Below are 14,109 nucleotides of genomic sequence, written 5' to 3'. Positions count from 1 at the left end.
CGTTGTATGCTTCGAAAGCTTGGGAATATTATTGAGAAAAGTATTCAGGGTATTAGGCCATCTCCAACCGATGGCTGGCCAGATGGCTCGTTTTAGCCCTCTGGCCCTCCAAGATTCTCCAAGATATTAATATTTTAATGAACAGTACATGGCCATATTTGCCTCCGTCTCCAACCGAGGGTTAGAGGGCCAGAGGGCTCGTTTTAGCCCTGTCACAAAAAACCGTCTCCAACCGAGAGCCAAAGGGCCATAAGGCTAAACATAATTTATTATTTAAAAACTACAACTTAATTTTATTTAAAAATCATGTTGGTTAGTGTTGTATAATTTTTATGTTGGTTAATGTTATTTAATGTTGTTTCATATTGTTTAATGTTGTTTCATGTTACTTAATTTAATTTAATGTTGTATAATGGCTTAGGAAGTTATAGGAAAAAAATAGAATTTAAAAAAAATATGAAACAAATTTTGTGAAATAAAAGTTATAGGAAAAAAATGGAATTTAAAAAAAAATATGAAACAAATTTTGTAAAATAGAAGTTATATGAAAAAAATATGAACCAAATTTTGTAAAATATAAGTTATAGGAAAAAAATAGAATTAAAAAAATTGAAACAAATTTTGTAAAATAGAAGTTATAGGAAGTTATAGAAAAAAAAAAGAAAAAAAAAGGTTTAAATTCATAAAAAAAAAAGAGGTTTACAACGGCTAGTGGCGCTAGCCGTTGGAAGTTTAAATTCAAATTGACTTATTTCTGTCGGTTAGTGGCGCTAGCCGTTGGAAGTTTAAATTCAAATTGTTATTTCTGTCGGTTATAACCGACAGAAATGAGAAACATTAAAAAAAAAATAGCCAGCCCGGGGCTGGCTGGCTGGCCGAAAGCAGCCAGCCCTCCAGCCCTCTCCGATCCCGTGGGGCCCTCCCAGATTCCCGAGCCCTCTGGCCTAGCCTTCAGTTGGAGACGGTTTTAGGGCTATTTTCGGCCCTCTGGCCCTCTGGACCCTTCGATTAGAGATGGCCTTAGCGGAACATTTGGGAGCATAGCTGCTACTAATGTTGATGCTACTTCTAGACAGACCATACTAATGCCTAGAAATTTAGATTTTAATCCTTAAATAAAATCAAGTTTAGAAAAATGTCTTGTACAAGAATAAAAATTGATTTTAGTCCCTAGATTCTATTTAATATCATCATATGCATTCAATGTCTTCTTCTTCTTTATTTTATTGGGTAAAGTACAAAAAACTACCTCAACTATAGGGGTCACGACACTTTCATACCTCATCTTTTAAAATTGACAATGTCATACCTCATTTTACGAATTTGTGTCAATGTCATACCTTCCGTTAGCCTAGCCGTTAATTTATCAGTTAAATGTTGACGTGGCTTATTCAGACCTCACTTTCTATTAAAAAATTATTAAAATATTATTAAAAACTAAAAAAAATCATTTAATATTTTTTCTTTTTCTTTTCTCTCTCTCTTCTCCTTCTGCATCCTTTTTTTTTCTTTTTCTTTTCTCTCTCTATTCTTCTTCTTCTGCACGGACGAGCTGGGTTTCTCTTTTCTTCTTCTTCTTCTTTTTGGGTTACAGGTTGGCTTTAGGGGGGAGGGACAAACTGGGTGTTTTTTTTTTCTCTCTTCTTCTTCTTCTTCTTCAGGAGGTTGGGTGGGGGGGGGGGGACGGATGAACTGGTTTCATTCTTCTTTTTTTTTTTTTCTTCTCCCTCACTCTCTCCTTCTTCTTCTGGAGGTTGGGTTGGGGGGAGTGGGGGAGGGACGAACTGCTCCTCCTCCTTTTTTTTTCTTTCCTTCTCTCTTCTTCCTCCTTCTTCTTCAGGTTGGGGGGGGGTGGTGGATTTTGGGTTGCAGGTGTGGGGATCTTGGGGGGGGGGGGTGGGGTTGGTGCGGTAAGGGATGTGACCGGATCTGGGCGCCGGGGGGTGGGGGGGAAGGGACGAAGGTTTTTTTTTTTCCTTCTCTTCTTCTGTTTTCTTGGTTGCAGAGGGGGTGGGGGCGATGGGCGAGAAGAGAGAATGACGCCAGCGGGGGGAGGGACGAAGGTAGGTATTTTTTTTTCCCTTCTTTTTTCTGGGTTGCAGCTGGTAGATGGGGGAGAAGAGGAGGGAGGGACGAAGCTTTGCTTTTTTGTTTGTTTGTTTTTTTTTATTTACTTTTCTTTATTATTTTAATATTTAAAAAATATTAAATAATTTTTTTTAGTTTTTAATAATATTTTATTAATTTTTTAATAGAAAGGGGGTTCCGAATCAAGCCACGTCAGCATTTAACTGACAAATTAACGGTCAGGTTAATGGAAGGTATGACATTGGCACAAATGCGTAAAATGAGGTATGACATTGTCAATTTTAAAAGATGAGGTATGAAAGTGTCGTGACACCAATAGTTGAGGTAGTTTTTTGTACTTTACCCTATTTGATTTTATAATTTTATGGTGTCTATGAATTAAATTTTATAAAAAATTGTTGTAAATTTTAATACTCATTTGAAATTCAAATGAATTAGCTTTTATTTGTTGAAATTTTGCATCACCAATTTATGGCATCTTATATAAGAAAATATTTTGGTTGAGACTTTTTAGTACACTTATGTTTTTACATTTTTTTGTATGTATCACTAATTCATTACAATAAAATGTGTGTGATTAAAAAATACCTTTCGTACGTGATCGTGTGCAGGGAAGCTAGTAGGCAAGAAATCCGAAGCTAGGGTTTAGAAAGACTAGGGTAAACAAAAAATTACACACTCAATCGTTCACTGCAGTTTGGAAGTGCAATCAGAAACCTAAACAAAAACAAATTCCTAACTGGTTAAAAATTCGATCATTGTGGTCGTGATCGGTACCCGAAATTCACAAACCCTAGCTTAACTATGGGCTGAATGTATTAAAAGCCCAAGCTTGCAAAGGCTTCTTGGCATTGGGTTGGTTGAAGCACTGGCCCAAGACATATTTAAATACCATTTCTGGCCCAAGTATGCATGATCTCTTTTCTGTTGGCATTTTTTCTTGAAATTTGAAGCATTAAAATGAAAAACTGTAACTGGATACACGAGTGACCATGCAGCTGCAACAATGATCTTTCTAATCATCTCTGTATTGCGGACTTTCATTTGCAGATCAAAGTCATGACAGCAATGTACTTATCCGACCTAAGTGAAATGCATCAGAAAATTGCTATTCAAATTCAGCAGGTATGTAATTACTTCATGTTAATCCCTCATAAAATTTGTTGCTCAACTTTTACTCAAGTGACATTCCCTTCAAGCTTATAGATATGGTTTATGATATATCCCTTAAACCGAATAAATGGGATTGTTAATCCACCAACAATGCCAGTAAAATTATCTTGCTACTTGTTATCCGTTATTCTTTCTCTTTGACTCCGGAAAAACCAAACTCAGAGCAGACTGAGAAGCTGAAACCGTCGAAGACCATGTTGGAGCGTCTCATATCAGTCTTAGAGAGTTCCGAATGTAGTATGTCACCTGGTAAAGTTGTGTCTTCTATTTCTGGGCTTTCGATAGCACAGCAGACCAATCCCAATTAAACTTTTCTATAGCGTGGTCTTGCGTATTATCCAAATGCCATGCATCATGCATGCGAGGCTGGGAAGTTGAGTCGTAGCTTCTATTTGGATGGTTTGGAAGTTTTGTATGGATACTGTGAGGTTTAAACTTGAGAGTTTTCTTTATTAATTATTCATCAATTATATGCGTTATATTATTTTCTTGATCCCCTATCCATTGTACAATCATAGTCTATGATTCATAGAGAACAACTCCTGTATACTACCGTAGCATATTTCGGATGAATTATGTAATGTCATGTTGCAAAACTAAAACATATGGTGTCGCGTTATTCGATTAGATTGCTACGTTGGCGAGTGTAGGGTAATTTGCATACGCTCGATGAAAAACAAACCGCCGCTGGTCAAGCCGCCCAATGACTCAAATGCCATGTTGTAAGTTGATTGCCATGTAGGTTTACTACTGTAACATAACGGACACGATATCGAAAATTATTCAACTGTCGTATTAATAATATCAAGAGAGTTTTAACAAAACACTTCCGGTACTGTTCACTTTTAACAAAAAACCAACCATTCACTATACCTTTAAAAAAAGCTTTTCCTTAAAAAAGAAGTTTTTTTGTACCTTTCATTAGTTTTCCTTAATATCAATGATTCCCGAGTTGTACTAAGAAATTCACCAAGTCGGAATATCCTGTACCGAAATGTCTGGTATCTGATCTATATCATGCATTTGTTTCATCTCCTTTTTTTACCCCAGAGGATTTGCGAAGTACACACGGACATCAACACAAACTTAGTCTATCACATTGACATAACCATGGGAAGCTGGAGGCTCGTGTGCTCGAGCCAAAACACCAAAAGGGGCTCTGACTCGACCAAACGACCATTTCAACTATGATCAGGTTCATTTGGATAAGTAGAGACTTGAATCTTTATCTCAAACAACTATAAGATAAATAATCATTTAATCGCTTTTCAATTGGAACCAAAAATTAATATTAATTAACTAGAAGGCTCAGAACCATATAAACACAAGAGCTAATATACGAGTACATTTTGTTATTTTGTTTGGCTTTGTTAGTAGATATGCAGTATGTTGTGATGTCACTTTAATTTCATTTGTTTGCAAATGATTTTATCCTTTTTGTTTATTTCATCAGCACTTTGTGTGTCGGCCTCCCTGTGTAATTGTGTTTCGGCACATTACAGCTCCGATGCTAGCCGATGAAGAAGACAAAATTTCAGTTCTTGCATTAATGGACCTAATGGCCCCGGACTGATATTTCTGTACTGGACGGGCTAAAGTATGTGTCGAGATTTGGAATTCCTTTAAAGAAGTATTGGAAAACCTAACAAAATGCACCAAACATCTTAGTCTTATTATGTTAATATATACATTATTATGTTAATATATACATTATTATGTCCTCATTTCATTAAAAAAAAAACACACAAAACCATTCCTATATAGAAGGACTATAATTGTAATACACAAATAAAATAGGGTTAAAATTGTAATACAAAAACATGAAAGGCGCCTGGACTTTTAGATTGATTCTAACCATTTGATTACTCATATCTATACACAGTGAACTTTCCACAAGCAGTTATAACGGTTGCAAAGTTACACATCAAACCGTACTGTTTTGGAGAAACCAACTCAACCTCTGAAAAAAGAGAAAAAGAAAAACAGATAGAAAAGAGACGTGCTGAACTCCTTCATTTTAGGAGAAAGAGAAACCCGTGGCGAAAGATGTTCAGTAACTCCTCCATAAGGCCAAATCCTCCCTGACCCCATTTATTCCCCCAGTTGCACATCACTATGTAGTAGTGTTTGACTTTATTGTCTTCATTTAACTCCTCACCCTCTCCACTGTCTTCCTCATCGCTTTCCTCGAGGTCTTTGCTGGTTTCATTAGATTTGCCTCCAATAATGCTTTCTTCGGTTTCTCCACCATCACTATATCCCCATCCTACTAATACCATTGCATGCAATTCTAAGTTCCCACCTTGGCGATTCATTTCATAGGTATAAATTCCTTGTAAAAAAGATATAAGTCAATATTTACTCAACACACACAACTTACATAACAATTTACTACTTACATCTTTGTAATCATACACATCGTCACTCAAGGAAGCATCGCAAATATGGGGAAACTGTCTGAGCATAAATTCAATGGTGAACGTATGGTTGCCAATATTTTTGTAATCAGCAATCATATACTTGTAAAGTTTTTCCTACATAATAATACTACCCTATCCGCATGCGCTCACGCGCATGAGAGAAACCTTTTTTTTAAGGAGTAGGATTATCTCCCCTCCTATTCCCATCCCCTTCCCTCCTCTCCTTTCACATCTACACCTACTCAATTGCGGATGAAAATAGAAGGCGAGAGAATCCTACTCCTTCAAAAAAAAAGACTTCTCGCACGCGTGTGAGTGCGTGCGGAGAGACTAGTATTATTATGTAGGAAAAGCTTTACAAGTATAGGATTGCCAATTACAAAAGTATTGGCAACCATACGGCCACCATTGAATTTATGCTCCGACAGTTTCCCCTTATTTGCGATGCTTCCTTGAGTGACGCTGTGTATGATTACAAAGATGTAAGTAGTAAATTGTTGTGTAAGTTATGTTTGTTGATTAAATATTGACTTGTATCTTTTTTACAAGGAATTTATACCTATGAAATGAATCGCCAAGGTGGGAACTTAGAATTGCATGCAATGGTATTAGTAGGATGGGGATATAGTGATGGTGGAGAAACCGAAGAAAGCATTATTGGAGTCAAATCTAATGAAACCAGCAAAGACCTCGAGGAAAGCGATGAAGACGCTGAGGAAGACAGTGGAGAGGGTGAGGAGTTAAATGAAGACAGGAAAGTCAAACACTACTACATAGTGATGTGCAACTGGAGGGATAAATGGGGTCAGGGAGGATTTGGCCTTATGGAGGAGTTACTGAACATCTTCCGCCACGGGTTTTTCTTTCTCCTAAAATGAAGGAGTTCAGCACGTCTCTTTTCTATCTGTTTTTCTTTCTCTTTTTTCAGGGTATGGGAGGTTGAGTTGATTTCTCCAAAACAGTACAGTTTGATCGTGTAACTTTGCAACCGCTATAACTGCTTGTGGAAAGTTCACTGTGTATAGATATGAGTAATCAACGGGTTAGAATCAATCTAAAAGTCTAGGCGCCTTTCATGTTTTTGTATTACAATTTTAACCCTATTTTATTTGTGTATTACAATTATAGTCCTATATAGGAATGGTTTTGTGTTGTTTTTTTTTTATGAAATGAGGACATAATTGGAATATTGAAAACTTCACCGATTTGGGCTACTCCCTTTATATATATAGATATATTAATAGATTCATAATAATGTATATATTAACATATATATATATATATATATAATAAGACTAACCTGTGGGATGTTTGGTGCCTTTCGTCAGGTTTTCCAATACTTCTTTAAAGGAATTCCAAATCTCGACACATACTTTAGCCCGTCCAGTACAGAAATATCACAGTTCGGGGCCATTAGGTCCATTAATGCAAGAACTGAAATTTTGTCTTCTTCATCGGCTAGTATCGGAGCTGTAATGTGCCGAAACACAATTACACAGGGAGGCCGACACACAAACTGCTGATGAAATAAACAAAAAGGATTAAAATCATTTGCAAACAAATGAAATTAAAGTGACATCACAACATACTGCATATCTACTACTAACAAAGCCAAACAAAATAACAAAATGTAATTTTCCATTTATTCAATTTCCATGTCATAATTTAAATGCATCCATAAAAGGCGTAAGGTAGCATAGGATACTCAGCAACTAATTTCACATAATATCGGAATTTAATGTCTGTGATCCATTTCTACGCATTAAATAACTGTTTTGAATAAAATAGGAAAAAAATTTATGGTGGATGTTCATGCTAGGCAAGTTATGTAAAATCTAAAAATTGTTATGCTAGGCAAGTTATGTAAAATCTAAAATTCGTAAAAACATTTATGCTAGGCAAGTGATGTAAATAGTAAAAATTGTATGCAATGGTATCAACTTCATGTTCATGCTAGGCAAGTTATGTAAAATCTAAAATCTAAAAATTGTGATGTAAATAGTAAAAATTGTTATGCAAGTTACAATTGTTTGTTGAGTATTAAAAATATTAACTAATGTTTTTTTTTACCGGACGTTTATACCAAAACATGAATAGTGAAGATGAGAACTTTGAATTCCATGCAATGGTAATGGTGGGGATGGGGTATACTGATGATGAAGAATCTGGGAAAAGCCTTGACTCTACCAAACGTTGGAAACCTAAAGCAAGTCGCTGTGGAAGGCAGTGGAGAGCGTGAGGAGTCAGATGAAAACAACAAACACTACACAGTGATGTTCAATTGGGGAGATAAATGGGGTCGGGGAGGATTTGGCCATTTGGAGAAAAAATTAATTCGTCTGTGGATTATCCCATAACACTACCTTCAAATGATTTGCTGCTTAACGAGCTCAGAGGAGTCAGTTGAAAACAACAAATGTTACTACATAGTAATGTCCAATTGGGGAGATAAATGGGGTCGGGGAGGATTTGGCCTTATGAAAAAATTAATTCGTCAGCGTATTATCTTATTGATATTTTTACACTAAACGGATGAGGAGTTAGGCTAAGCCACATAATGAGCATTCTAATTTGGTATCGATTTATTCAAATGAACTTCCACGGCCTTGAAGATCCTACAAGATATCTTAATGGTCGTTTGGTAGTCAGTGCCCTTTTGGTGTTTTAGCTTGAGCACAGTTACAAAGATAGGCAGACACACAAACGGCTGACGAAATAAAAGTGAGCATATACTTTATTGATATCGCAATCTGGAGCCATTCGTCTCACTGATGATTGCACAAAACAGAGGAACTGATGCCAATGAGACAAAACTAAAACATGTATACTAAAAAGTAAATAAAGAAATAATAAATCGGTTCATTTACTTACCACTAAATCAATCCTTGGTGATGTATTCTTTCCTACCCCTTCCATTCCAAAAATCCTTTCAGTAGAAAACTTGTGCCTGTTGTGTTAAAACAACAGAAAACTTGTGCCTGTTGTGTTAAAACAACATAAGTAAAAGGTCATACAAAACACAAAAGGCAGGAGAAAAGTAACAAAATAAAAATAGATCTACACTAGTAATATGCCCGCGCGTTGCTGCGGGACTTGAATGTACCAACCTTAATTACATGAATAAGACACAATTAACCTGAAAAAAAAAATTCAATATAATCATGAATGAACAAAAGTGATAGATAAGTGAACGGTGTCAGTAAGATAAGCAACTTAATTTTTGGAGAGAAGGTGGCCAGCCCTTTGGGGTATTTTTGTGTGAGATGGGTGATTTAATTAGCAAGTAATGGATTGATTAGGTAATAAATTTATTAATTAGCCAATTAACTCAATTTATATGAAATGTTTTGAAGGTTATGTAATAAATACCTTATGGAGAATATTGGATTGAGTGACTGTTTCTCTCTGTCTGTCGTGCAGCCTACTCCGATGTGAGATGGAGAATGCTCCTTGTAAGCCTAATTGTGAATGAACACTTAGCCTGGAGGTTTGTCCATGTTAATAACCGGAGTGAGGCCTCAACCATGAACGTATGCTCGTCCGTGGGCTTGATCGGGAATGCATGCTCATTCGCGCGCTAAGACGAGAGTATGCTATCCTAAGGACCCAAGAGGGGGCGTAAATTGCTAGAACGCTCGAATCGTGGCTGGTTGAGGGGCTACTTTTCGGGACGTTGTTGGAGAGGTTCATTTGCCCTTGTCCTACTTCGGGACTCCTCGTCCGAGGCACGTTGCATCTCGGTGCGCTACAAGAGCTGATTCATTAAGGTCGTCTGATGTGCAAGGGCACTCATCAACTCTACGACTTGTTGAGACAAGTATTGTTCGCCATTTGGATTGGAAGAGCCTGGAAGGAATGCACCTCCTTGAGCAGTGGAAGGGTGGTAGACTCTGGGAGTGAGATTTGAGTTGGGAAATGTCAAACCCGCGGAGAAATGTGGTGAAAATGCCCCCAGTTCAATCGTCAGCCCTTAAATTTGAAGCTTGGACGGTTGAATTAATCTTATACCGATCTGGGCTGCTTGAAATGCCACTGGAGCCGGCCGGGCCGCGGGAACAGGTTGGGCCGCGGGAGCAGGCTGGGCCGCGAGAGCAGACTGCTCAACGCGTGATGCTCGCGAATGCAAGGCTTGGGCTCAGCTTGGCAATGCATTGGGCTCGTGTGAGGCATGGAGTAACATGACTCAGGTCGTGGCTTTGGTGGCGTGGCCTTTGGATAGCATGGCTTGGGTCGTGGTGGTGGAGCCATGGACCTCACCGTGGGTGATTGCCGTGGTGGCCACCGCGGTGGTTGCCATGGTGGAGCCTTGTGGTGGTGGTGCCGCTCCCCCTAAGATCACATTTAGTCTCGTGGATCGCCGCGGTCCCATTTCTTGAATATTAGAATTTTCACTCGTGGAATTTTCTAAATTTCTAGCCATTGTATTTCTCTTTTACGTTTTATCAAAGTCTTTGCAAATAAAAATTCTAATAATAAGAATGTATGAAAAAATGCAAGTGGACTAGAAAATAGAGAAAAACATTTTTATGCAAAAGTTTTCTACGAGTGTGGACCTCTCTTTCAATGAAAGCACTAATTTGTAGATGTAAATTTCTTCATCCTTGTTCTTGGACAAAATTGTACCTACAAAAGAAATAACACCTTAGGTCAAGGTCAAAGCCTCACGCCTACAATGAATGGGGGGGTTTTGGCTGAAGAACCTCCGATGCTAAAGTTAGAATTTAGAGAAAAAAGTGTTTGGAGAGTTTTTGGAAGTTTTGTAAGAGTGTGGAACTCCCCTTTTTAGAGAAAATGGGGTGATATATATAGGGCATGGCTAGTCCCCTTTGATGAAAAGGTGGCCGGCCCTTTGGGGTATTTTTGTGTGAGATGAGTGATTTAATTGGTAATTAATGGATTGATTAGGTAATAAATCCATTAATTAGCCAATTAACTCAATTTATATAGAATGTTTTGAAGGTTATGAAATAAATACCTTATGGAGAATATAGAATAAGGATGGATAAAATAATTTTGAATTTGTTACCTATTTTGGGCACTTTTGGCTTGATTGAAGAATGATTGTCCACTGCTCGCGCGTAGGAAATCCGATATGCCTCGAGGGTAATTTTGTCATTTTAACCAAAAATTCATATGTCGCCTTGTGCTTATTTTTGGCTCCACATAAGTTATAGTTGTTTATTGAGTGGTAAAAATATTGACAAATGTCTTTTTTATTGGAAGTTTAAACTCATAAAATGAATCGTGAAGATCAGAACTTTGAACTCCATGCGATGGTAATGGTTGAGATGGGGTATACTGATGATAAAGAATCTAGGAAAAGCGTTTAAGACCCTGAAGCATTCGAGAAAAACATTAGAAACCCTAAAGCAAGTCGTTGTGAAAGGCAGTCAAGAGAGTGAGGAGTCACATGAAAACAACAAAAGCTACATAGGGATGTTCAATTGGGGAGATAAATGGGATCGGGGAGGATTTGGCCTTATGGAGAAAAAATTATAAGATTGCTGATTATAAAAGCATTAGCATTCTAACTTTTAAAGCTCATTCACAATACTCTCAAGCAAGTGTATAGGTGGCTAAAATCCAATTCTTATTGTGTAATGTGTTGAACACTGTTACAGAGAGAGGCCGACACACAAATGACTGACGAAATAAAAGTGCATTACTACGAAACCATTTATTAGTGTCGTTATGATAACCGACAAGAAACTTATATTACTGTCATATATAATAAGCGACAGAATTGCCAGGGTCAGGAAATGAATTTTCTGTCGGTTAAGGCTCTAAAATCGACATAACTTGTGTCGGATATATGCCTAATGCGATATCTCTCGACATTAGCAACACATACATATTCCTTGTGCACCCGAGCAAAAATTTTTAAACCAGTTGTATGATTCATAGTTTTTAACTCCTAATTAAATTTGTTTTTCTCTGTCCAACATAAAAAAATTATTATAACTTTTAAAAGATCAAAACAAATAAGTCATTTGATAAAATTTTAAAAGTTCAGATCATTTGATTCAGTGATCTTGATGGAAGATATTTAAGGAGCATCTCTTTCCCTTTATTGATATCGCAACTGGAGCCATTCATCTCATTAATGATTGTACAAAACAAAGAAACTGATACTAACGAGACAAAACCAAAACATGAATACCAAAAACAAAATAAAGAAATAATAAATCGGTTTATTTACTTACTGCTGAATCAATGGTAATGTATTCTTTCCTATCCCAGATCCTTTCAGTAGAAAACTTGTGCCTGTTGTGTTAAAACAACATAAATAAAAAGTCATACAAAACACAAGACAGGAAAAAAGTAACAATATAAAAATACATCTACATGCCTAGATCAAATCAAAGGAGAGAAAAACGTGAAGGATTACCAGACGTGGAGAAAGAGAGATGTCATTGTGCTGGAGGAGAAGGAGGAGGTGGTCGGGAAAGACTATGTTGACAAATGTTTTTAGTATGGTGAACGAAGGACTTTGTGCGGGTTAAAGTCAGAGAGACTAGGGTTTGCTAAAATTGCATTCCTAAACAATACTTGAGAAAAGCTCCAGTCCAAGGGTCCTTTGCTGCCTCAGCAGCACCCTTTCTTTATAGACTCCCAACCTTCCGAAGGAAGGTTTAAGGTGTGGTTGTGGACAACCCCATAGTCAAGAAAGACGTGGCATAATCTGATCCATGCAAAGAAGATAATTGTGATTACAATGTCACTGTATTCCTTGCCGGACTCGCCTTACCACAAGTACATAAATGAGAGGAGTAAATATGTATAGGTTTGGCATAAATGAAAGGAGTAAATATGTATACGTTTGGCATATCAATGCTCAATCAATATTACTCAACAAGTCCAACCAAACAAAGGCTGGTACAAGAAGTTCAACCAAACAAAGGCTGCTACAATCTTCTTCTCCAAATGACATGTTTTACTTTCTTGTACTTAGTCAAACCACTTTCCACGTATGCAGGGGTAGGTATCCTAATTGATTCTAAACAAAAATTGCCATGAAGGTCTAGGAATTTTATATTTTTCTGTTTGTACCTTCTAGATATGATGCAAATGAGTTGGTTAAGAGGTTGAATTTTTCTAACTATACCAATATTTGAGCGTTACATTGTGCGTTTTAATTGTAGATGTGAATGTCTTAAGTTAATGACTGGTGTAATTCTTAGTTGCTCAAGTGCGTAAATATAATATAACTGAATCTATAAAAATTCTTCAATATGGCTACACAAACATATGAGTGTTTCAAATGAATTTGAATTTACCAACTATCTACATTGAGTTTGACATGATACAATGTGCTTAAAATTTTATAATTGTTGATCGATATGAATATCATTAAAATAACTAATGACGCTCATAGCTATCCATGCGTGTATGAGAAACTATAATTAAAAAAAGTGTTTGATGTAAGTACTCAATTAGAATAGTTAATTAAGGTATTTTCAATTGATCCTCAATTAGCGAATATAGTATACTTGGCAAAATAGTTTGTTCTACAATTGTTTTTCAATGATAGATTTTTTTTTTTCACTATTCTTTTTTCCTTTCTTGATGTGGGGTTTTTAAAGTTCCTTTAGATTATGTTTGAGCTAGAGGGATTTTCAAACTTCAAGGGATAGATGAAATGTTAGTGAGAAATGGAGCTGTTTATGTTACGAAGGCATGTATGAGATGAGAAATTTGCAAATGACTATGCTTATGGAGTGCATATCTAATTGTTTTTGATATTTTTGTTCTTTTCCTTATATTAACTGCGATGAAAAAAACTTGATACATAAAAGTTTGAAAATCACGATATTTCTAGATAGTAAAGTGAAATTACCCTAAATTTATTGTTCGGTTCTATTTGACCCTTTTTTCTTTCACAACAATACTCAAATTTTATTGGAAACACCAACCACTTACCACGGTAATAATGAATCTGTTCCACGTAAGTTTTTCTTTCGCAATTGAAAGTTTTATGTTGCTGTCTTATATAATTAGGTTCACATCCTTTTTTTTGTTACTCCATTGATTAAAATCCTATTCATTTTCAATTTTTGATCAAGGTCCTTAGGTATTAATAACATAATTAATTATTTGAATAATAAAATATTTTTATTTTTAAATATATTCCTTTAATGTAAAAAATATTACAATTAGTATATTTATATTTATGGCTAAATTTTTTTATCATATAATTTTATTTTTAGTTTGTACCTATTTTTAATTTGCAAATATTTTTTAATTTGTACCAATTTTCTTTTCATTTTTAATTTGTACCCATATATTAGTTTCTTTTTGTGCCCATATTTTTTTAAGTTTTATTTGTGTTTGTACCCATGTGTATACCGTCGCGTGACATTGTATATTTAATCAATAATAAAAAAATTACATATGGTATATTTATGTTTTATGCGTAAACTTTGTATCA

At 36.1% G+C, this 14,109-nt stretch overlaps 1 long non-coding RNA gene across 2 annotated transcripts; it reads right to left on the bottom strand.

Moving 5' to 3' along the window:
* Nucleotides 1-2,732: 2,732 nt before the first annotated feature.
* Nucleotides 2,733-12,277, bottom strand: LOC103412567 (uncharacterized). Of its 2 annotated transcripts, XR_011578679.1 has the most exons (5): nt 12,070-12,277; nt 8,553-8,628; nt 6,982-7,200; nt 4,177-6,696; nt 2,733-4,011 (listed from the first exon to the last, which is right to left on the bottom strand). It is a non-coding gene; the product is annotated as an uncharacterized lncRNA (long non-coding RNA). The 2 variants fall into 2 exon arrangements; XR_011578680.1 differs by lacking the exon at nt 2,733-4,011 and having other exon boundaries at nt 4,486-6,696; nt 6,982-7,197.
* Between the last annotated feature and the right edge of the window lie 1,832 nt (nt 12,278-14,109).

The sequence above is a fragment of the Malus domestica genome, chromosome 03 (assembly GCF_042453785.1).
Source record: "Malus domestica chromosome 03, GDT2T_hap1".
Taxonomy (NCBI): Eukaryota; Viridiplantae; Streptophyta; class Magnoliopsida; order Rosales; family Rosaceae; genus Malus; species Malus domestica.
Note: the sequence above shows the minus strand (reverse complement) of the source record. Positions and strands in the feature narration are given on the sequence as shown.